The 23,764-nt window shown below is 34.9% G+C and overlaps 1 non-coding gene across 1 annotated transcript; it reads left to right on the plus strand.

Moving 5' to 3' along the window:
* Nucleotides 1-8,872: 8,872 nt before the first annotated feature.
* On the plus strand, nt 8,873-8,979 carry LOC124886951. The gene has a single exon (XR_007044347.1). It is a non-coding gene; the product is annotated as a small nucleolar RNA R71 (small nucleolar RNA).
* Nucleotides 8,980-23,764: the final 14,785 nt, after the last annotated feature.

Genomic DNA, 23,764 nt, shown 5'->3' on the forward strand with positions numbered 1-23,764 from the left:
GGTCTTTTTATGGTTGTAATGCAGGCTAAGGTACAAGTAGGAACTATTTAGGAAATAGTGACTAATCTCCCTAAGCACTTTAATACATAACCACATTCAATCAAAATCATATTTTGTCAACCCAACATTTCCTTTCATTATCTTTACACATCCATTGTTTCACCTCAATCTTTCTAAGCATATTAACACGCTATGTTAGCAGTATTTTTCTTTTTACATCATAATTCAAATTTCAGCTTTTTTTTAAATCCCAATTCTCGTTACGAACCCCTATAGTAGCCACCCTAAACCTAAGCAATTTGACTTAATTGAGGTGCACATTGTCCTTAACGGACTAGGGCCAAAACAGGTTCATTGTAATGCAATAATCGGGTAACAATAACTGAAATTTCCATCACACATTATTTTCTAACTCCTAACCGTCATAATGAAATGCACAAATTACTTCTTTGGAGCTTCACTTTCACCTTTTTCTTTCTTTGTACTTCACATTCCACCTTATTCCATTATTTATATTAAAGCACTTATGAACTATGGATCAAATTAAGGTCTATCCAAGAAAGGATTCGACGACATATGAGGCTACCAAATAAATCAGGCTACAGGCTCAACGGGGCTTAACTAAGGTCATGCATAAGGGTAGGTAAATAAAGTATTTACAGTTCGGTTAACAAAGAAATGCCTAAATCACTTCCTACACCTAACACCCTTTATTTTTCTTTGTAAACACACCGGGCAAGTTCTAGTCATTCCTATACATGTAGAATATAAGTACATATCACTCACTCGGTGCATGCTAAGAATCAAGTCGGAACCTTGTGGGTTCCAATATTATACTTTATCAAATTCAACATTAAGCGAATCAAACCAAACTACACTTGTTGGAATTTAACATCTAAAAACATCTCATTTTTTTGTTCAACACAATATTTCAAATCCAAAAAATCTTTGCCCAACACATAGCATTTTCAAAAGTCATCATCAGGGTCCTATCATTTACTCAGCTTCTAAACATGCGCTCCCCTTGAGACGGTCGTTATCCATCTATCATAGGGTGAGGCACTAAATATGACATTGAAATTGCCAAAAAGAGCACACATAATACTTGTAATCTGAAAATTACCACAAAGGGTGAAAATAAAATACTATAAATAAAGCATTTGCCAAAGAGGGCAATATTGTCAACTTACATCCACAAAACATCAAAAAACAAAAATAAACATTGTTAAACCAACACAACCAAAAACCAACATTGTTCAGATATTAAAAATAAAAGAGATAAAGATGAAGAAGATAAATGACCAATCACCCCACACTTAAACATAGCACTGTCCCAGTGCTAGCAATATGTATAAGGTAGGGTGGCGTCGTACTTCATGCTCAGTCAAACGAGACCATGGCCATCATATCAGCATCTGCAACAGCATCATCATCATCACCAAAGTCATCACCAAAATCTCCATCATAAGAATGCTCTTCTTCCTCAGACTCATCATCAGAATAAGCCATGTGTCTCTCCTCATCTGTAGGGACACCATCATTAATGGGTTCATCAAATTTAGGGCCAATGCGTAGCAAAGTCAGAGCATGCAGTCCTAGTGGGTAGTCAAGCTCCACTACATGAATCTCTTATTAGGTGGCTGGACGCCCCCAGTCCTTAACTGTTGTATAGTTAGCCCATACATATGGGTTGTGATCTCATAAATGTGAGCATTACGCTCGGGCATTATCAAATTCACACCATGAGGATATGGTCCTTTGGTGCGACAATATCAAGTGGCCTGTCACCAGTAGGCGGTATAGAATCTGCCCCCTCCTTGGGCACACCTTGTTGCCTCAAAAATATGGTAAGCAACCCACCAAACCCATATCTCTGACCCCCTAAGAATCGATCCTTCCTCATCGCTGAAAAAATAATGGCACCTATATTCACATCCACATCAACTCGCATCAAAGCATAAATAAGACACACCCTATCACGGGTCACCTCCATCATATACTTCCCATGAATAAGGCAAGCATACATGATTCTGGCCCATAAACGTGTCTCCATGTTCAGATGAGCAAATAAAAGTGATACATCCATACCTCCATCTTTGTGGCGAATCCACCTAGCCTTAGATCGAGTGTCGTACAGGAGATGACGAATATACTATATGGTGGCTCAATTATCATTTTCTTCAGTGGCTCCAGATCCGCAAAAGGTGCACCTAACAACTCATTAATAGTAATCGCAGTAAAAGTTATCACATAACCACGTACCTCAACCTTAGAATTTTTGGTTTCCAATTAGCATAGAATTCCCAAACTAAGCTTAAGTTGCATGCACCCGGATACTCAAAGAGAAAATTCATGTGGTGGGCCTCTATCTTTCTCACCATGGAGGGATATTCCTTCATCAAACTCGCCCTATTGATAAATTAATAGGCTAAATATTTCGACTCTTTCTGCTGAGAGTACCACTTTCGTCCTGCTACAACCAAAGCCTTAGTTCCAAATCTCTTTTGACCCCTAGGAACATATGGGGATGCAGGCACCCGGTCGGCTTCACAGCTCCTCTTCTGCCTAGGCTCAGATGGTCCAGCTGTATTTTTCCCTTTGCTTCTTTGTTGGTGGCCGCTCAATATTATACCTATTAAACATAACAGTCCACAAACATATAAAACAAGCACCTTCAAATTTAGCCATCACTAAGTGTGAAATTTACCCTACACTTAGTTGCTAGCACCGTTTTGTATATAAATGCACTAGGGTACTCAGAGTTTCCCTTTTTATCTTACAATTCCAAGCATTGGTTATTCAGCATAAACATACAAAGACATTTCAAAGTTGGCATAATTCACATTCTTAGCTCAAGGACTAATGAATGAATAATTTTTCACATAAACACCTCCATTTATGACTACATGACCTCTCTTCACCACACTAACTTCAATCCCTCATAGCTACCACTAAGGTATTGTGACATAGGTATTCACCCCATACTTAGTTTCCACTATATATTGAATATCCTCATTCTAATATTCTAGAAATTTCCCATGATTTAGCAAATCAACTCACTTATTTATAAAATAAGTCACTTTGAAAGTGTACTTCATCACTTTAACAAGTACATAAACAATCTAATCTCGACATAGCTTATAATAATTAATGCAAATACACCACACGAACTCAGAGCAGTTAAAATAATTTTAATAATCCACCACTACAGATCTACAGGTCATATCTCAAATAAAACCCTCAACCTACACAATTATTGTCACTAATTCACCTAAACATGTCATTTATCATCTCAAGTCCACAAATTAAAACAAGTTCATGCCCTTCATCACTAACTATTTAGCATCCTAATTATTATTTACTATATAAAATAACTTTGAGTTAATAAAGGGTCCAAGACTTACCTTTGACTTGATGAAGAGAAAATGAAGGATGAATTATGCACCACAAGAATAAAAATTAATTTTCAAATTGAGGGGATTTAGGGGTAGCAGTGGCGCTAGGGTTTGGGTGAAATGTGGAATAAGTTAAGGTCATATATATAGAAGGCACCCAGAATTAAACGATCAACACAATGCTTCATATATCGCGTTGGAGAATTGACACGACGTATCTTATTCGCGTCGCTTCTCTAGAAGTAGCATCAAAAAATTAGTCTAAGCGTTGCTTGCATGCTAGCCGACGCGGTGCGAGGCTTATCGTGTTGATAGGAATGACGTGACGCGTCAGAAACCCATCAGTTTACTGGAAATAGCTTTAGAAAATTTTTCTAAGTATGGAATTTATGCACCTCGACACAACGCACCAAGATAGCATTAATTCACTAGAAATTTCCTATAAATATATTTCTAAGGCTAAATTTTCCATATTTTAATACATTTTCCTTACCCCTTACCTTTTTCTCATCACCTTCTCATCTTCTCTTTCTCCACCAAGTTTCTTGTTTCTGCACATCAATCAAAAACAACAAAATCATGTAAGTAAAAGTGGGTTGCCTCCCACCAAGCTCCTTATTTTTGGTTGTGGCACGACTCATCTTTTTGTATTATTCTTTTTTTTAAACTACTAAAAATTAAAATACCTATTATATTGCATCTATGGGTTGCATCCTACACAGTGCCTTATTTTATGTCGTGGCATGACATAGCTCAATTATATCCCTCAGCAAAGGTGATGGACTCCTTGTGCTTGTCCAGATAATCATTCCAATAATATTTTACACGCTATCCATTCACTAGGAACTTCTCAGTCTTCTCTTTATTCCACAACTCTATAGCTCCATGAGGTGTCATTCGCACCACCTCAAAAGGTCCAGACCATTTCGATCGCAATTTATCTGAGAACAACTTAAGCCTTGAATTTAACAACAAAATAAGTTGTCCGGGTTTAAATACTCTCTCTTGAATTTGTTTATCATACCATCCTTTGGTCTTCTCCTTGTATATTTTGGCATTTTCGTAGGCGTGAAGCCTAAACTCATCAAGTTTATTCAGCTGCAGTAACCATTTTTTCCCTACGGCAGTCATCTCAAGATTAAACTTTTTCACAGCCCAATATGCTTGATGTTCCATCTCCACAGATAGATGGCATACTTTACCGTAAACCAAGTGATATGGGGACGTCCCAATGGGTGTCTTATAGGCTGTTTTGTAAGCCCAAAGTGCATCATCTAACTTCTCAGCCTAATCTTTTCTCTGCCCATTCACAGTCTTCTGAAGTATTTGCTTAATCTCTCGGTTAGATACCTCAACTTATCCACTAGTTAGGGGATGGTACGCAGTAGCAACCTTGTGCCTAACACCATATTTAGTAAAAAGATTTTTGAACCAAGTGTTGATAAAGTGCGTACCTCCATCACTAATTATCGCTCTAGGTGTACCAAATCTAGAAAATATGTTCTTCTTCACAAATTTCAGCACCACCCTTGTATCATTAGTCGGACTAGCCACAGCTTCCACCCATTTAGGGACATAGTCAACCGCTACAAGAATGTACAGATTGCCTTTTTAAGGTAGGAATGGTCCCATGAAATCGATCCCCAAAACATTAAAGACTTTGACTTCTAAAATATTATTGAGAGGCATCTCATGACGCCTAGATATAGTACCCAACCTTTGACATTGATCACAATTTTTCACAAAAGAAATTGTGTCCCTAAATAACGTAGGCCAGAAAAAATCTGATTGTAGTACTTTTCTAGTAGTTCTCTCACCCTCATGGTGTACACCATAAGGAGATAAGTGACAATCTTCAAGCACCTTTGAAAATTCAGCCTCTGGGATTCACCTACAAATAACTCCGTCTGGACCCTGCTTAAAGAGATACGGTTCATCCCAAATATAGGCACGTGAATCATGGAGCAATTTATTCCTTTGTTATGTGGTTGCATCAGGAGGGTACATCTCACAATCTATCAAATTCATAATATCAGCATACCATGGGAACCTAACAGCTTCTAAAGTCAATAACTTTTCATCAGGAAACTCTTATTAATAGTAAGAGAGTTATCAACAATATGGTTTTGACTTTCCATCAGTGACAAGTGGTCAGCAACTTGATTTTTAGCTCCTTTCCCATCTTGCACCTTAAGATCGAATTCTTGGAGTAGCAGAATCCACCTAATCAGTCGAGGCTTTACATCCTTCTTGTTCACAAGATACTTAATAGAAGCATGATCAGTATGAAAAATGACCTTAGTGCCAACTAAGTAAGATCTAAACTTATCGAATGCGTACACCACTGCCAGCATCTCTTTGTCTGTAACTGTATAATTAACTTGAGCATCATTCAATACTTTGCTAGCATAGTAGATCAAGTGAAATACCTTACCTTTTCTCTGACCCAGAATTGCTCCCACAGAAACATCACTAGCATCACAGATCAACTCAAAAGGTAACTCTTAATCCGGTGAGATCAAAATTGGTGCTTCAGTCAACTTCTTCTTTAGTTTTTCAAAGGCTTTTTGGAAATCATCCCCAAACTTGAACTTTGCCTCTTTATCCAATAATTTGCACATGGGGCTTGCAATCTTTGACAAATCTTGAATGAACCAACAATAGAAACCTGCATATCCCAGAAAAAGCTCTGGACTCCTTTGACTGTGACTATATTTGGCAGTTTTTCAATCACTTCTACCTTCACCTTATATACCTCGAGTCCTTTACATGACACTTTATGGCCTAGGACAATTTCTTCCTTAACCATAAAGTGGCATTTTTCCCAATTTAGCACCAAGTTTGTCCCTTCGCATCGAGCTAGAACTCTGTCAAGATTCTGAAAGCACTTTTCAAAAGAACTACCATAAATGAAGAAATCATCCATGAATACCTCCATAAAGTCTTCAACTATGTCAAAGATTATAGCCATCATATATCTCTAAAATGTAGCTGGTGCATTGCATAGGCCGAAGGGCATGCGTCTGAATGCGTATGTTCCATAGGGACAAGTGAAAGTGGTCTTTTCCTGGTCTTTTGATGTTATGATTATCTGATTGTAGCTGGAGTACCCATCCAAAAAATAATAATACTCTTATTCCGCCAATCTATCTAATATTTAGTCAATGAATGGAATCGGATAATGATCTTTACGAGTTGCTTCATTCAACATTCGATAATCAATACAAATCCTCCAATCGGTCACTATGTGTGTAGGGATCAACTCATTATCATTATTTGTTATCACGATCATCCCTTCTTTTTTGGTACATAATTCATTGGACTCACCTATTTTCTATTGGAAATTGGGTAGACAATACCACAATCTAACCACTTGATCACTTCTTTTCTAACCACCTCTTTCATCATAGGATTTAACATTCTTGTTTACTGTACTCTAGGTCTATAACCCTCTTCTATGTAGATGTTATGCATGAAAAATGCTGGATTAATTCCTATAATATCGGACATCTACTAACTAATCGCTTTTCTTCTCCTTTTTAGAACTGCTATAGCTTCTATTGCCTATACATCTGATAACCCTACAAAAAAAATAATAGGAAAAGTATCTTGATCACCAAGAAAAACATATTATAAATACGAAGAAAGAACCTTTAGCTCCAAGTTAGGAGCTTTTTCAACTAAGGGCTTGGGCAATGGACCAGTTGGCCTATTCAATGGTTCGACAGGCACTTTGTTCGTCTCAACTACCAAATTCATATCCTGGACCAATTCTAATGCTTCCACATCTCCATAAAGATCATGACCCATCAAAGCTCTCTCTAATAGATCACCAGACAACAGTAAATGCTAATCCGAAGCAAGATCAATGACCGATATAGATGATAACTCCTCATATATAGCTGGTATTTTTAGTGCCCTGTACACATCAAAGACTTCTACTTTATCATGCGCTTGCATTGTCATTTTTCCGGCTTCTACATTAATTAGTGACTATCCCATTGCTAAGAAGGGTCATCCCAAAATAAATAGAACCACAGGATCAACCTCAAAGTCAAGTATTACAAAGTCCACTGGAAAGATTTAAGATCCTACCTGCACCAACACATTTTCAATAATACCATCTGCCAACTGCCAAATAATAGAAGTGGGTTTGGAACTCCCAAGACCCATCTTTCAAAACCACGATATGGGCATAATATTTATGCTTGCTCCTAAGTCACACAATCCCCATGCACTAATGGTCTATCTAATGGTAATCTGTAAGGTGAAACTACCCGGATCTTTAAGCTTCATGGGTAATTTATTTTGAATCTTGGACGTACATTCTTGAGTAAGTACAAGTGTAGCATAATCGGTCAACCGATTCTTATTCACAACTATATCCTTCAAGTATTTTACATATTTTGACACACTTTGCAGAATATCAACAAGAGGAAGATTCACTTGAACCTGCTTTAGAAGATCTAAAAGTTCTTGTAACTAGCTTCCTCTTGATGTTTCCTTTACCTTTGACGAAAAGGTAAGGAAAGAATCTTATTCTTCACATGAATTTCTTCACTTGCCGCTTTTTTCTTGACTTCTTTCTCTACATTAGTTTTAGCATTCTCATCATTGATTGTGGGTATAAACTACTCCTGAACTGTCTCCTTAGTTTGCAGACCACTCCTTATTTTAATCGCATTTACCAGTTTAGGATTTGCCTTTGTATTACTAGGTAATGCTCCTTGAGGTCTTGTATTCTGTGCTCCTGCAATTTTGCCTAGTTGCATCTCTAGATTTCTCATAAGTAATTATTGACTTTTCAACTCAGCTACAAACTGTGCCTATTGAGTCTTAATTTTAGTTGTAAATTATGCTTGTTGAGCCATAAACTACTTCATTAATTCCTCCATATTGCTAGATTGAGTAGTCTCCTGAGTATTCTGAGATGGCTGTGGATTTGGTTACACGAGTCCCTTGTACTGATTTGCATTCTACGCCTGATTTTCACCCCATGAGAAATTGCGATGGTTCATCTAGTTGGGATTATAAGTGTTACCAAAATTCTTTTGTCCCTGCCGATTTGCATTCCCCACATAGTTGACATAATCCAGATTAGTTGTGCAAGCATCAGCTACATACTCACCACTTCCGCAAACCTCACACCAAGAATTTGCCTGTTGGACTGCATTCATTGTAGCTACTAATTGAGTAACACCCAAATTTATGTTATTAAGATGAGTAATCATATGATTTTGCATAGTCGCAATTTATGCCTGTAATGTTGTGGACTAATCTACCTCTAATACCCCTATAACTTTCCTAGGAGTACTCATTGAATCTGCATGTCATTCAGGATTTCCTTGTGAAATCTGATCCAGCAGTGTGTACAATTCTTCATACGTCTTCTTAAGAGCCTGTCCACCTACTGCTGAATCAAATTTGTGTTTGACTCCAATCCCTCAATGAAAGTATGCACAAGAACATCGTTTGACTGATGATGGTGAGGGCAATTTCTAAACATACCCTTAAATCTCTCCCAAGCTTGGTAGAGATTCTCTCCTTCTTTCTATCTGAAACTCAAGATCTCGCTCTTCAAGCATACAGTCTTCCCAAATGGAAAAAATCAAATAAGAAATTTCCAAGCTAGATCTTCCCATGTAGTGATGTAGAGTGGTGGTTCAGAATGTAGCCACCTTTTTCCTTCCCCCATTAAAGAGAAAGGAAATAGTGTCAACCTAACATAATCAGAACTTACCCCTTCAGGAATATAAGTATCTCTTATTTCTAAGAAGTTTTGTATATGCTAATGTGGATCTTTGTGTAAAATTCCATAAAATCACCCCGCTAAATTCGGCAATCGCACCATATTCTGCTTCAATTCAAATTAAACTCCTGGTTCGGGCTTAAGAATACTGCTCTTCACATGGTTCATGAGTGGGATTTCCACCTCACGAATAGGTCTAGCAACTGGTTGAGCAGGAATAACTGGAATAACAGGAATGATAGGAGGTGGAACATTCTTGGCATTTGGATCCACCAGTTCATTTCGTTGTTCAGCCATTCTTCGCCTTTGTTGAAAATTTTACTCTGGTTCTACAAAAGGCTCTACCAGTTCTTTATCTCTCGCCAGTCCTGGATTCAGCTAATCTTGCAAAAATTCAGCTGCTAAGATCAATTCATTAACACTTAAACTTAATGAAAAACTAAAAATTAATCAATTTACTAATTATCTTAGTCCTCGGCAATGGTGCCAAAAACTTGTTGTGACTTAGATGCACATGCAAATGCATGTGATCGTTCAAGCAATATAGTGATTTAGATAATTAGATATCGTTAGCCATGAAACACAATTTAACTCACAATTCAATATAATTAGCATAATTTTTATTCTCAAAACAAGTTTAAATATGGGTAAATAGCAGTGATTAGACATATAAATACGTCCAAGATCAAATATCAAGAGTTATGGAGAGAATTTATTCTTGGAAGCTCTAATTGATCAACTTATTATAAATCCTAACATCTTGCTTGTGAGAATTTAGAGAGTTTGAGAGAGTGTTTTTATTGTGAATAGTATGCTAATAAAGTCCCAAAGAGGGTTTTAAGTCATGGAGTGTAAGTGGGGAAGGGGGGAAATTACCAGGATGCCCTTAATTAAAAGACTAAAAATCAATGCCCAATCGCTATGGTTGGCTTCACGACTCATAGGGTCACCTTATGAATCATTTAGTATAGTCATAGTCTGGACAGAGTCTATGGCCACCCCATACTATTCTAGTTACGAGTCGCACCATACGACTTGTATCTAATCCTTACAACTCGCAATAATCTAGTCGCAGTCATAATAGAAAGTTAAGGTAGTACACTGGCTCCCCTACAATTAGAATACCATGACTCGTTATGAGTCTTGACGGCTCATTATGAGTCTTGATGGCTCATTAGGTGCTAGTCCTGATTAACTCATAAACTCAACCAAGCAAACTAGTCAGTATATGATTCGGGTCCTACGAACTGTAATGACACTCTACAACTCGCAGGGTGAGTCGTAGTAAGTGCAAGAAGCCCAAATATTAAGAAATTTTTTGGGGCAAAAATCCAGGGTGTTATAATCATACCATGCTGAAAGGGTCATATAGAGAAGACTATGTCAAGAGGACTATATCAAAAGGTTCATATCGAGAGGGCATAGTGGAGAAAGACATATCAGGAGGACCATGTCGAGAAGGCCATTCCAAGAGGGTCATCATGTTCAACTCTAAGATCTTCTAAATCTGTTAATCATACAAAGTTGAAGGAATCTGGCATTTAAGGATGTCTTAAAGCACTTATATACATATTAATCAGGTAGTGGCAAATGATCTAGTGTTAAAGAATATTTTGGGAATATTCTTATATCCATTAATCATGCAAAAATAATAGAGTCTAGAGCTAAGATATATCAACACACACACACACACACACATATATATATATTAACCATGTAAAGACAATAAAGTTTGGTGCTAAGGATGTATTAACATTTGATATCAATTTATCATGCATAGACAGTAGAATATGGGATCAAAGGGTAATGTAGGTATCTATTCTGATATATGGCATAAAGATGTTAGATTCGGATACCAAATAATATGCATCAACATTAAAGAGCATCAACCACCAAATCTGAAGTAGCACATGGCCCAAAGGATGTTTATAAGTCAGTGTCCAAAATTGGATGGCGTACTAGATTTCCAAAAAGTTGATATCCAAGGGACATCTGTAAGTCACAATATATGAAATCGGTTAATGTGTAAGATTACCCAAAGGTTGATAGATTGGAGGTTATCTATGAGACGCAGTGGTGTCTGAAGTCAGATAGTGTGCAAGGATACCCAAAGGCTGACAATTTTGAAATGCATCCATAAGTTAGAGTGATATCCTAGTAGGAAAATGTGGAAGACTACCAAAAATTGATAGTCTGAGGGTTCTCTATAAGTTGCTCCATATCAAAAGTTGATTGTATGTAGGATTACCTGAAGGTTGATAATTCAAGAAACATTTGTAAGCTGCATTATTTCCAAGGTTGGATGATGTGAAAGATTATTTAAAAATCTAAGAGTTTGAAGGGTATCTGTAAGCCACCTCATATCCAAATTTATATAGTGTGCAAGATTACTAGAAATCTTGTAATTTAAGGGATATCTGTAGCCACCTTATGTCCAATGTCGAATAATGTGCAACATTACTTAAAGTATTAACAATTCAAGGGATATTTTGTAAGTCATATAAAGGATGTGCATAACTTACTTAAGGTTATATGCTAGAGATTGGTATGGGTATCCTAGAGGACTATCATGTCAAACTAAAGAGATCGCAATAAATGGTTGTAGGGACCGCTCTTTCTAAAATATTATAGATGGTCATAAGGGTCAACCAATGTAAAAATTGAGATGATTGTCATGTCCATACTATTATAGAATCTATTATTTCCTAAAGATAGGGACATAAAAAGATGGAATTACTTTTGGAATCAGCCCACATGGAGGTAAGGTGAATGAATTATTTATCCTTGGTGAATTGTACTTTTGACTAATATTCTTAGTTCAGATTTTGTTGAGAGCATCTGAGAGGATGAAATTCTCAAACCAAAATCATAGATTGATCTAAGAAAGATCGTTTAAGAAGGAAAAGGGGGTCAACAAAATTATTAAAATAAGTGTCATTATATATTTCAGGTTTCACCAAAAGGGATGTAGCACAACACAGAATTGAGGTAAAAAACTATTTCTTTGTGTTGAAATATTTACTACTAACAATCTTGTTTTAAGACGATGTTGAGAGAATTTGAGAGGATGATATTCTCAATGCAAATTCCCGGGTGTGGATGATTCTAAAAAGAATGTAATACAACATGAAAATTTTTCTTAGCAACAAACTGGGACATAGTCTAGAGAGGAATATCAAACCCTTTGAACACGAGTTAAGGATCAGTTTCTACTTCAATCAAAGCTTTTACTTCAATCAAACCACACCGCTATCATAAGGCATGTGGGTTTTCTTTATTTTTTAATTTTGCCTCCAAAGTAATTTCTGAACTCGCATCGGACGCAACTGCTCTTTTATTTCAAATCTAGGTGAAATGCTCCTAAAAGATTAGGAATCTTGAAGGATCCCACATTCAAGGTTGAGATCTCTTACAAGCTTCTTTTCCACAACTCAATTCCTCTTTACCCATCTTAAGACAAAGGTCGTCTTATCAGAGAAGATCATTTTTCTACCAATTGAGTCAAATTAAAAGTAGTAGATTCCTTGAGTCTCGGGATATGATGCGCGCTCTATATTAATAACTCGACTGCATTTCAAGCCTTTCAATCCTTGTGCTCCCCAACTTTTTGGTCTCTCTAAATAATTCTAAATCTGAGATACCTTCTAAATTCTTAGAAAATTGTACATTAAATCAAATATCTTGAATTACAAGTGGCCTAAATTCTCATATAATTAAAGATATAAGGGAAATCTAATACTTGGGTCCGACCATAATATCATAAGATTCGTCCTAAAGCCAAATATTTTTTAGAGAGGAATTAGTGGTTAGACAAAATTGGGTCCGTCGACTTCTTTTGCCCAGGGACCAAAACCAAATGGAGGGAAAACAGTGAAACTCAATTTTACCCTCCGTAATCTAAATTATTTTTTAAGTTTCTTCAATCGCAAATAATTTGAAATAATTGTTTATAAATGATTTAATAATATTTGCAAGAAAATTTTGCTATCTTTCAATATATATATGTGTGTAATTCTTCACCTTTGATAAATATTTGAAAAATCAAATTCTCAAAAAAAAAAGTTTAATTAAAAATGGACATTTTGTTCCCTTAAAAATCAATTAGAATACTATTAGTATTTTATAATAAAATAATTATTTTATCTTGTTAAATTAAGAATCTCAAAGGATTTGTTGAATAAGATTTCATCTTGTTCCAATTTTAGCCAAAGAGCAACCAAAGTATTAATCCTCATATTAATCAATTTTGATCTAATTTCAGACCCAATATTAGCTCTGGACAGGCCCAAATCTTTAATCTCCAAAAAAAACCTCTAATAATTCTCCTTGTTAATTCCCTCTTTTCTTTCTAACCCAAACCCCAAACAGAAAAACCAGATATCACTGTCTCACCCTCCTCTATAACACCGAACCACTTTCAAACCACCGAATAATGGCAATATTGGAGGTCTTTGCCTTTCCCCTCTATATTTTTCTCTTCTGTCCCCCTCATCGCTGTCATATCACTTGATGTCCACTTTTCTCTCCCTATTTTCTGAAAAAACGGAGTTTCTCTCCTTCTTATCCTCCACTACAAACCACTAAAAAGGGAGGGATGTAGAGGTTCAATGGTATTTGAACCATTCTTCTTTCAATTTGACAAACAAAGAGTTTGTCTTTCTTGAATAACTCATGCGGACTATATCAAAATTTCAACCAAGTATCAATCTTTCAAATCTCATCTGAAAAGGTGATTTTTCTTTACCACTACTATAAAATTCTCACTTTTTCAAATTCAAATTTTAAATTCTCAAATCTTCTCCAAGAATTTGTTACCCATTTGATTTTTTTTATAAAAGGAGAAATTGCAGAATATTGGAGTTTCTTATACTCTCATTCACTACTCTCTCTATTTTTCTTTGCTCTATATTTTGATTTATGATATACTCGTCTACATCTCACTCTTTTTTACTGTCTCGAGTTAAAGTCGGTGAAACTATCCTCGTTATTGACTCGTTATCCTAGTTCGCTGCTTGGAAAAATGTAATACCCCCCCCCTCCCCGCCTCCTTTTCTATCCAATTCTTACTATGTGTTTGAGTTATTGGTGAATGTTTTTTGTATGAAGTCGCTTTGTTTAGTAACTCTTAAACCTACATTTCTTTGGACTTTATAAACTCTCGGATGACTGCAATGTGACATTTGATGAACTAGTCAAAATATTTAAATTGGTCTCGTTTTGCTTTTTATCGTCACAATTTAGAGTAATTCCAATTTTGTATAAAATTAGCTAATGAAGAGGTGATGAAAAACATGAATTTTGATAATAATAATAATAATCAACATGTTAAAAATCTGTAGCCCGAGACCTTCCTCCCTATGTTTGAGTGTAATGCATTTTGTTTTCCTTAAAACCAAGATAGATACCTTCCTTCTTATTAACATATCATTTGTGTGCGTCTTTCTCATTTGGGTTTTATGTTTATTTTGTAATGAAGTCATCACTGCCTAAACTTACCTCTATTAGTTTAAGGGGGGCGGGGGGGAGGGGGGTAGGCCAGATCTTGTTAGAACCTAGTGATCAAGATGTTAAACTATATTAATTCATTATGTTTGGTTTCCATTGTGATCTTTAGTCGCTGTGAATAAAAAATAATACGTTTTGGGTCATACCACTCTCTCTTATTGTATATGTTTTAGATTCCTAGGATCTTTGTTATGGTTGGAGTATCTGTATAATTGCACCACTAAATTTCTTTAAATCTGGAAGTTCCATAAATTGATTCTAATTTACACGGATAGACTAAATCTTTCTTTTAAGGATTGATTTTTATCTTTGGGAATTCAAATAAATTTTAATTCCTTGGCAGTAGTTTACCATGCCTTTCTCTTTGCTTTGTTTTAAGGGTATTTAGTCTATGTACTCAAATACTGTATGTTCATAATTGCCTTAAGAATTGTGTATTATAAAGTCTTAAATATAAGAAAGTATCATGAACTCTAGAATCATGTAAGATTTTCCATCTTGTGATTTGTATAGACGTCTTGGTGTCTTCGTTGAGGCTTGGACTTTTAGTTTATCTCGAGCGAGCTATTTGGTTACCCTTTAAGCTCTTTTTTTGGTCCTTGGTATTATATGATTTGATAAAGATTGTTTGGTCTTTTATAGAAAAAACATGTGTAAAGTTATTTAAGTGTTTATAGCTAAACTAATTTAGATTTGACTAATTCTTTTCTTATTTTATTCTTGCATGAAATCTGCCGTATGAGTCCACTAGACTCCCCTTTGCATAATCTTCAAGACCAGGTCCCCATTTTATTCAAAGTCAAACCTCAACCATGTTTGACAGCAGGATGATAACACAGCTATGCAGTGATATACCGAGAGTATACGTTGGAAAAGCATTAGATATACACCAATATAAGGTGCATATGAAAATAGAAGCAAAATATACAACTTTCCACGCTGGTATACAATGTATACATGGAGTTATACAGGAAAATATAGAAAAGAGAACTGAGATATACAACTAATATATAGGGCAAAAATGGACCAATAAAAATGGAAGCAAAATATACAGCTTTCCATGCTGTTATACAATGTATACATGGCGTTATACAGGAAAATATGGAGAAGAGAGCTAAGATATACAACTAATATACAGGGCGAAAATGGACCAAAATTCCATAAAAATTTGATCCCAAATGTGGACAAATATCAAATGGGTTGAATAGCCCAACTGCCTCTCATCTCTTAAGTGGTAATTTATTTGTTCATGCTTGTATTAACTCTAATAGATTAATTAACCTAAATGAAACCCCAAATGAGATTATTTTTATTTAAATAAGTTAATTATTCCATATTATGCTTTCTTACTAGTAAATCACGTAAAGAAATGGATTAAACAATCTGAGCATTTTTCCTAAATGATAAATTTGATCGAGAAAGATGTTACTTGATTTGTGAAAATAACAAGGTTTTCTCAGCCCTTTCTCTTTCGACTCTTTAAGGAAAAATAACTTTTTCATTTTTGAGGAAACAACTCAGTGTTTAGTTTAGACTTATATTTTATGTGAGCACAAAGAGAAATTTTGGCTGATAAGACACTTTAAGTTCTCATTTTGAGAAATGACCCCCAGTCTTTTTATCATTTAAAAATTTAAAAAAAAGAAATAATTTAATTAAAAAGTGGACCATAGTAATATATTAAAGAGTATGGGACCTATTTGTAGATAAAGGAAAATTAAACCCTAACTTTCTCCCTCTTTTATCCTAACTTCAAATGGTTGTCCTCTTCTAATATTGTACTATAGAGACGATTTTTTCACTCATCAGACATTCCATAATTCAGGTTCCTTCTGTCTCTTTTCTCAAATTTTTTATTAAAAATGCATTATTTCGTGAATGTTCTTTTTTTAAAAGTAATACTCATTCATCTTGTATTAACTCATTGTTGTACTTTTATCTGAATAGATTTTATTTGTTCGTTGTCAAGAACTCATGAGAAAAGTTAATGCAAAAAATGTTGATTACGAGCTAGAGGAAAATCAGGTTAACTTTATTTATTTTTAAACTTTGCAACTTAAATATTGAAGGGAGAGACAGTTGTGACATTGAAAAGTAATCTCACAACTTAAAAAAGATCATAGATAATAATTTTGAGTTTTCTTGTTTTGTTAATTTGATATGAACTTTGTTTATATTATTATCTTTAGGAATATGATCTATCTGGTGAAGGGGATCAGTCTTTGGAGGCATCGAGCGACGAAAATGAGTCTACTGAGGAGAATGATACATTAGCGATACCTGAACATGAAACCTCGATAGACTTCTCCCAATATTATTTTAGTAAGGAGTTATATGACGAAGATCACTTTGATGCACTTGTGTCTATTTTATCAAGGTGGGATGGTGTTGAAAATATATAGAAGCAATTGATGAAGGAAAAAATGTACGATCGATTTATGGAGAGTTATTTTGGTTGTTTATTAAAGGTGAAATTGGACAATTGGCACAAAAAATTTTATGCTCAGATCGTACATTATCTTCTACAACGTCGTGTTTCAAGATCAAAGGAAAAAGAGGTATGGTTCATAATTGAAGGGAAGCCAATTCGATTTGGTATAAAGGAGTTAGTTGTGATTACCGGACTGAATTGTGGAAAATATCCCACTAATAAGGCTTTATACGAGGAAAAGAAGGCAAAAGATTTTTTAGGTGTAGTGATGAATAAAGATAGAAATCTAATTGGAAATGATTTGAAGAAAAATCTAGAAAGTAATAAATTAGACGCTCAAACAAATTTAAAGATCGCTATGGTGTGGTTTGTTCACTCTTTTTTATGTGCTGGTGATCCAAAACGAATTGTTGATATTGAGACGATGCAAATAGCGACAAATTGGAATTGCTTTAATGCATATCCTTGGGGTAGACATTCTTTTAAGATGACAATTGAGTCCCTCTTAGATGTAAACTTGAAGAAAAAGTCTGCACAATGAAAGAAAAATAAATCTAAATCTAAAGGTTATGGCTTGCAAAGATTTTCCTGGGTTTTTATGGTAAGTTTAAATTATTTATAATGAGATAAATATTGAATTACGTATCAATATGAAATTTTTAACTTTTAATTTTCAATACAGGTGTGGGCTTTTGAAGCGATTCCTATACTAGGAGAAGCTTTTGGACAACCATTAACAAAATCTCCCTGTTCATTATTTCCAAGATTAATTCGATGGTATGGTCAAAAGAAGACACCCCCTGATTATCAAACTGTGCTACTAACAATACAAAACAAAGAGGTAAATAGTTAAGTTCTTTGGGTGTGGTGAAATATTTTATTTTAAAAATTTTTATTATTTTAATTCTTTTCAACAATTTATTTTCTTATAGGTTATGGTGTATCCTACTCTAGTTCCTACCACTTTTGAGTCAAAAAAAATATTTGGTTAATTGGAAGAATTTGGAAGATGAAGTGGATGAGAATATTGATTGGTTGACAAAAGCAATTGATGGTGTGACACAATTGATCAAGTGTTCCCTCGAAAGGCCTGAATTTTCGGTTGTTGTGGATCATGGAAGGCGTGAAACTGGTTTTAGAAGACAACCTTCGATGGGAGTTACTGAAGATACTAATGTATTGAACAAACTTTCTCAACTTGTTAAATTTTGTGAAAAGATGTTCGATGAGATGAAAGTTTAGAACAAGAAGTTGCATGATAGAATGGATGGTTTAGATGTTAAAGTTGACAAGTTGACTGGTATGGTAGATGAATTGCGTGTTCAAGTAGAAAATTTAAGCAAAAAGAAGTCTGATTTGACGGTAGACGATGAACAAACAAATCCATTGGAAAAAGCGGTAACTGTTGAGGATGAAAAGAAAGGAAACAATGTAGTTGAGAAAGATACTGGTACAAAATTTGCGGAAGAAGGAACTACAAAAGCGAAACAATCTTGAAAAACTAACCCGAAATACAGTTTTCCTTATGAAACAAAGGTTGAAAAAAAGAAAGTAATGGAGGTTTCAAAAAATGTGAAGACTTATACAAGAAAAAGAAAGATTGATACGGATAGTTTGTAATTTTATTAAAATATTTTTTGTATTTGTCAGACAAACTATTGGTTGGTCTGATTAGTTAACAATCAGTCAGATAGATTTGTAATCTGTCTGTTAGGAGGGAATGTCATCTTTGCATATAGTAATGAATTTTTGGTATTCTTGTTGATAAGTCCAAGATACGCTTTATTATATCATATAATTACTTTAGTTTTGATAAAAGTGAATGTACCTCATATTTACTTTGTACAATCGCCTATAAGTGTATAATCTATCGAACAGATTTTTAATCTGTCTGTTATGAGAGATGTGGTGTCTTTGCATATGGTAATGAATTGTTGATGTTCTTGTTTATTAGTCCAAGATACTCTTTAGTATATCATATGATCACTTTATTTTTGATGAAAGTGAATGTACTTCATATTTCCGTTTGTATAATTGCGCACAAATGTATAATATGTCGGATAGATTTGTAATCTGTCCGCTATGATATATGTGGCTTATTTGCATATGGTAATGAATTCTTGCTGCTTTTGTTTATAAGTCCTAGATACTCTTCAGTATATCATATAATTATTTTAGTTTTGGTAAAAGTGAATGTACGTCAAATTTTTGTTTGTACCATCACCCACAAGTGTATAATCTGTCGGACAGATTTCTAATCTGTCTGTTATGAGAGATGTGATGTCCTTGCATATGGTAATAAATTTTTGATTTTCTTGTTTATTAGTCCAATATACTCTTTAGTTTATCATACAATTGCTTTATTTTTTATAAAAGTTAATGTACGTCAAATTTTCATTTGTACCATCACCCACAAGTGTATAATATGTCGGACAGATTTCTAATCTGTCTGTTATGAGAGGTGTGGTGTCTTTGCGTATGGTAATGAATTTTTGGTATTCTTGTTTACAAGTCCATGATACTCTGTAGTACATCATATAATTGCTTTAGTTTTGGTATAAGTGAATGTACGTCAAATTTTTCTTTGTACCATTGCCCACAAGTGTATAATCTATCGGACAGATTTCTAATCTGTCTGTTATGAGAGATGTGGCGTCTTTGCATATGGTAATGAATTCTTGGTATTCTTGTTTATAAGTCCAAGATACTCTTTATTATATTATATAATTGCTTTAATTTTGATAAAAGTGAGTGTACGTCATATTTTCTTATGTATAATCGCCCATAAGTGTATAATATGTCAGACAGATTTCTAATCTGTCTGTCATGAGTGATGTGGCGTCTTTGTATATGGTAATGAATTTTTGTATTCTTGTTTACAAGTCCATGATACTCTGTAGTATATCATATAATTGCTTTAGTTTTTGTATAAATGGAATGTACATCATATTTTCATTTTGTACCATCACCCACTAGTGTATAATCTGTCAGATAGATTTCTAATCTGTCTGTTATGAGATATGTGGCGTCTTTGCATATGGTAATAAATTCTTCGTATTCTTGTTTATAAGTCCAAGATACTCTTTATTATATCATATAATTGCTTTAGTTTGGTAAAAGCGAATGTACGTCATATTTTCTTATGTATAATCGCCCAGAAGTGTATAATCTGTCAAACAGATTTCTAATCTGTTTGTTATGAGATATGTGGCGTATTTGCATATGGTAATGAATTCTTGGTGCTCTTTTTTATAAGTCCATGATAATCTTTAGTATATCATTTAAATGCTTTAGTTTTGGTAAAAGTGAATTTACTTCATATTTTCTTTCATCTAATCGCCCACAAGTGTATAATTTGTCGGACAAATTTCTAATCTGTCTGTCATGAGCGATGTGGCGTCTTTGCATATGGTAATGAATTTTTGGTATTCTTGTTTACAAGTCCATGATACTCTATAGTATATCATATAATTTCTTTAGTTTGGGTATAAATGGAATGTACTTCATATTTTTGTTTTGTACCATCGTCCACAAGTGTATAATCTGTCGGACAGATTTCTAATTTGTCTATTATGAGAGACATGGCGTCTTTGCATATGGTAATGAATTATTGGTATTCTTGTTTATAAGTTTGAGATACTCTATAGTATATCATATAATTGCTTTAATTTTGGTAAAATTGAATGTACATCATATTTTCTTTCGTCTAATCGTCCACAAGTGTATAATCTGTCGGATAGATTTGTAATTTGTCTGTTATGAGAGATGTGTTGAACATACAAGTTAAAATCAATAATAGAATTTACAAAATGACTAACTTGAAATTTGGTGAATAACAAGTAATACAATTGACTCACCCACAAAATAGTTAGTATTCTATATTAAGGAACTTCTAGTTGCATATTTAGAGTTCAAGAACATTTATCGGGACAAGTAGTCTTTTTGTGGCCCACTTGGTTGCAAATAGAACACTTGTTATGCTTTCTAACAACTTCATCAACAGTTTGAACCCATTTTTTTCTTGAACCTCTCTTACTCTTTACAAGGGGTGGATTAATTATACTTTCTCTGACCCAGCCCCATTGCTCTTCTGGAGGAACAGGATTTATAATTTCTGAATAATCCAACTTGTGGAAGTTTATTGAATAATATGGTGAACATACATTGTAAACTCTTTCACTATAGTTTGGTAATCATTGAGCTCTAAGTGCTGCTAATGCATGAGTACAAGGCAATTGCTGAAGATCCCACACCTTACAAGTGCATGTTTTGGCATTGATGTTAACTCTTGCATCTTGACCATCCCCTTGAACAATAAACTCATTCACATGAAGTTGGTGTACAGATAATTTGTCTGGTATTTCACGTCTAGTTTCTCTCACTAAAGCATTTGCTTCTAGAGCTAAATAGTTATTTGTGGACAATGTTAGACCACAACTCTCACAAAACAATCTACATAACAACCTTTGAATTGCATTAAATAAAGAAATGATGGGAAGTTATCTTTCTGTTACAAGTCTAGCATTAACAGACTCTGCAATATTGGTGGTCATGACATCATACCTGTGTCCAGGAAAATGAGCTCTACTCCTCGCTTCAGCAATAAAGTCACTCATCAATATCCCAGTTTTAATGGTGGCCCATAGGACCTCCCTCCACAGGCACAGATGCTCAACAAGCCAGCTCCCAAGAGCATAATCCTTGGCCTTATAGTCCCTCATCTCAATATTTTCTAATCCATAAACTCCATTAATCTTCTCATCTCTAAAACGAACTTCTTTGCCCCTGAGACTTGGACCAATCTATTAGACTAGTCTCAATTATCACAATCATGGTCTATTTGGATCGCGATCGTAGTTCCTGATACCTATCATAGATATGCTCTCAGTTATTGCGATCGTGAGAACAGGCTTGCAATTGTGGTAACACGATTTTGTCCTGATGATCGCGATTATGGTAACTAAGGCATGTCTAATCAAAATACTCAAAACCTAAAATTATAAATTTCAATGCCCAATTATGTTCCAAATTAACAATTTACATTAATAACATGAAACATAGTCCCTAAATACTCAATCGTGCCCTTAGAACGTGTGAAACTAGTAAGGAATTTGTTCGGGTATTTAATCGAATATTTGGTGTACATATGTTATTCTTATCAATTTGAACAAATTAGGGTACTCAAGACTTTCCTATTAGTGCACGCACCAAAATTAGCAATCAATCACACCACGCAAACATAATTGAACAGAGATTTAACATATAAACTACAAGTTTAGGTCAATCCTAAGGCATGAGTTCTAAGGCTTGCACACAAGCACAAAAAAGGTAATTTGAAGCACATATGAAGATGAGAATGTAGGGGATTATAATTATGCACTAGAGATGCCCACACACAAGCAAAATTATTTTGGATTTTTGAGTATTGTTTAAAGGATATACAAATGGAATTGTATTGGGGGGAAAGAAACAGTTCCTTTTTAAAACTGATCTGATCGCACGAGAAATGGGTCGCAATCGCAAATCTCACGTGATTGCAATCATGGACCCCATCTTATCACGATCGCGACACTCAGGAGCAGTTTATGCTCCTGTGCTCTTTGAGATACATCACCCCCAACTCACTTTCATCACAATTACCATTACCAACATAATTAAAATGCAACTTCTTTGGGCACCTAATTTGTGTGGATTAATCATAATAAACATAATTTATTCTAAAAATTGAAATAAAGGATATGAGCCACTTTCATAGCATAATGGGTTTCCTCTCATCCAGCGCATAAATTAACATCGCGGTATGACATCTTTTGACTATCATTTATGTCTTCCCTTAGCGGATTTGAATTTTTGGCCTAACTATAGAGACTAGGCAAAAGTAGGGGCACAACGATACTACTTCTATCTCGCCACTTTGAATACTTGAACCTCTTACCTTCCTTCATGTGAAACTTCTAAGTAGGCTCGTTGGGTGTTGGGATGAACATCAATAGACCCCTATATAACCCACAGATTATGAACCTCTTGGCCTTCAAGTGAGGAACATCATTTCATCCTTTTGGAACGACACACTCCAAAATATGAGTATTTTGCTCCTCCTCTCCAAAGTTCATTATTTGCTTAGGTGGTCCAACTTTCATCATGTCCCCCAGGCATAATGTCGAAAAATGGTTAGAATGACGTCGTCTTCTCAATTCTTGAGTCACATTCTTCTTGAAATCCTTACCTCAAAATGAACTAGAGCCTTCACCAAAAATTTGCTTGGTTTCTTCTTTTAACTCAAATACCATTTCATCGATGTTGGCATCCTTCGTTATTTTTGGTTCTGTTTGTTGAAAAATCACAAAGAATTCATCAACATCAAGTTCATTATCAACCACATGGATTGATATCTTTTTTTTATCATCCTCATTTGAGTATTGGGCATATTCATGGTACTTAAAAGTTTGGCCTCCTTGCCAAATTCTTCTTCTTCTTCAGTTTTCCTTCTAAATGTGGCTATGGATTTATGCAAGGGATATGTGTCCTCCTCGGTTGTAGTCACCCGATCTAAGATAGTTAGAAGCATTGCTTCAATATAATCATACTTGGTACGTTGTTCTTCCGTTATCACGTCATGAGACCTATTCATGAGAAGAACTGGCATATTTGTTAACACAACTGGGGGAGGGGGCATTAGGACAA

This window comes from Capsicum annuum, chromosome 8, assembly GCF_002878395.1.
Source record: "Capsicum annuum cultivar UCD-10X-F1 chromosome 8, UCD10Xv1.1, whole genome shotgun sequence".
Classification (NCBI taxonomy): Eukaryota; Viridiplantae; Streptophyta; class Magnoliopsida; order Solanales; family Solanaceae; genus Capsicum; species Capsicum annuum.